Raw genomic sequence first — 2,938 nt, forward strand, 5'->3', positions numbered from 1 at the left:
ACAAAAGTTGAGAACTATCTTTACATGTAACCGAAAAAATAAAATACCTTATATGTAAAAAAAAAAAATAATGTTCTCCAGCATTAATCACATACCAGGAAGGCAAGGACAAACAGAAATCAAGGAATGGCATTTTCCCAATGCTGTAGTATGAAAACACTATAAACAATTAATTTCCATACACATGGATTGGGTTCTCTTTGCTATAGGAAATCCAAATGGAGCCATGAGAAATGGAGAGATGTAACAATGTTTCTTGAGAGAAAGGGAGATGACACCCTCTGTGAGGTTTACTTTTCCATACCTTCTGCAGCATCACATTTTTCTCCTGCATTGTCTGAAATCCATAACGTTAGGTGGTCTTTAAGCAACTGCATGATAAGGATACTGTTTTTGTAGGAGTCTTTATTAATTAATTATTAATATAATGTATTAAGTTCTGCAAAAGTCTCATCAAAAGACATTTTAGCCAATGTGCAGGCAAGCTCTGGGTTATTAAGTATCTCATAGTAAAATACTGCAAAGTTAAGAGCCAGCCTTAGGCAAATTGAATTCATAGGTTGCAGCTCTTTCTTACTGATGTCAAATACTTCTTGATAAACTCCTTGAGAATTATTTATTGCTTGTTTTGGGTCATCAATATAGTCTATTTTACCAAAGTACCTGAAGCAGTATCCCTTTATTTTCAGATAGAAGTCCTTGCTCTCTCAATTAGTCAAATGCCTATTAAAAATTTATCCAACAATTCCAGGCTGTGGCACAGATGGATCTTAGTTCCCACTACACTTTCTCCTGGCAATCCTTGACCAACATCTTTTTGTCAATAGTGTCAGTTTTCTGTTGAATGCTGGAAATGACCCTCCAGGCTGACCCCCCCCACCACCAGTACATACTTGTAGGTCACTGAGATTTCAGCCCCCTACTCGATCACCACCTTCATACAGGTGGCCATGTCATCACAGCAGCTGTCCTGCTTGGCTAGCTTTACCTTTTAGATCATCTCTGTCTTCTTCATAGTGGATAGGTTTCAGGTGCGAGTTGACCAGTGGTATTTCTCAGTCAAATGGTATGTAGAGTTTTATACTAGATAGATAGATAAATAGATAGATAGATAGATAGATAGATAGATAGATAGATAGATAGATAGATAGATAGATAGATAGATAGATAGATAGATAGATAGGCATCATTCCAAGTTATTATTCAGAATCATAGGACTAGTTTATAGTTTCACTAACATTGCATTAGATTACCTTTTATTCAGGCACTGCTCTAAATTCTGGTACAAAAAAAAAAGGCAAAAAATACAATCCTTGCTCTCAAGGAGCTCACAATTTAATGGTGAGGAATAACATGCAAATAACTAGGTGCAAGCAAGTTATATACAAGAATAAAGCTAATCTATCCTTCAACTGTTATTCATCTTCCACAACAGTGGAAAATAGAACTGATAAAATTATTCTTTTCAGTCTTGTCATTTTATGTGTTACTTGATATTAATGAGCTGAAGATTATTAAATGATGTTATTAATGTGTTTTATATTTTAAGGGTTTTTTTTAATGATTTAAAAATATGTATAGTAAACACATTTGGAAGGTAGCCACAAATCAGAAATTTATTTATTTATTTATTTATTTATTTTCAGTGAGGCAATTCGGGTTAAGTGACTTGCCCAGGGTCACACAGCTAGTAAGTGTTAAGTGTCTGAGGCCGGATTTGAACTTAGGTACTCCTGACTCCAGGGCCTGTGCTCTATCCACTGAGCTGCCTAGCTGCCCCTAGAAATTTATTTCAAAGCATCAAATATATGTACAGGTTATTCCAAAATTTTTTGCTCATTTAAAGGTTTTATTAGCTTAAAACTACATTAAAATTTTTCAAATACCCAGTGTGTGCATTTAAAATCAACAAACAATAAGCACTATGAACATGCATGCATGTATGTGAATATATATAAATAAAAACACTCCTAGAAGTATATATGTGTATCAACACATACACAGGCATATACATAGTTTGTGTGCATTATCTGAAATGCAAAGATATACTGTAATAGAATATATATAATATTTATGTATAATAATTTCTAAAAATCTGGATTTCCTCTTCTTATGGAGTACCAATATCAAGGACTTCATTAAAGTATAAAGGTTTTCTACAAAGGCAAAGTAATCATATCACTTGGGTTATGAATGTTGGAATCATTCATGCTTTCAGTTATACAATAATCAAACACTTTATCTTCAAATATGTGTTGTCTTTAATATGTGCCTCTTTTGCATGTACTTAAACTCATTCAATTGATATTCCTTTAAAATGTATTTTAATGCTATTTCCCTTACATCTGCTTTTTTATAGAGCACACTGGTGAAAATTATACCATAGTCCCAATTAAGGAGTTCTACTGTCATTGATTAATAAAATTATTTCTTATCTAAATAGTGACAGATCTCTTCCATATTTCTTGTGTTAGTCATCATCATTCCTTTTTATTTTCTTTGTATAGTAAAGGTTAAATTAAACTCCATATTTTATATCATATGGTTTTTGTGTTTATTACTGCTTACTGTTTTATGTAGTGATGTTGTACAAAATCTTACACTATTCAGTTCTGGTGTATTCTTCTAAAAGCACTCAGCTTCCGATTCAATATTTCACTTAAATTCCATATTTTTCTGATCGTCAAGGATATTTTATACATTTTAGATTCCTCACTGTTCTAAATGGTTTACATTTATTGTATTTCCTCAGGAAATATAGATATAGATATATAGATATATCTTTCAATGTTATTATTTTTTCTTATTTGGTACAGATTATAGCTTTGGCTGTAATAAATCAATTATATGGTTAAACTAAGCTGATATGGAAATAACTTCCACTCCTTGGTAGTATTTTACTCTCAGATATTACCATTGTATGTGCTTTGTAATTTGC

At 32.2% G+C, this 2,938-nt stretch overlaps 1 pseudogene; it reads right to left on the bottom strand.

The window, feature by feature from the left end:
* Positions 1 to 290: 290 nt before the first annotated feature.
* Positions 291 to 891, bottom strand: LOC122749123 (annotated as a pseudogene).
* Positions 892 to 2,938: the final 2,047 nt, after the last annotated feature.

The sequence above is a fragment of the Dromiciops gliroides genome, chromosome 1 (genome assembly GCF_019393635.1).
Source record: "Dromiciops gliroides isolate mDroGli1 chromosome 1, mDroGli1.pri, whole genome shotgun sequence".
NCBI lineage: Eukaryota > Metazoa > Chordata > Mammalia > Microbiotheria > Microbiotheriidae > Dromiciops > Dromiciops gliroides.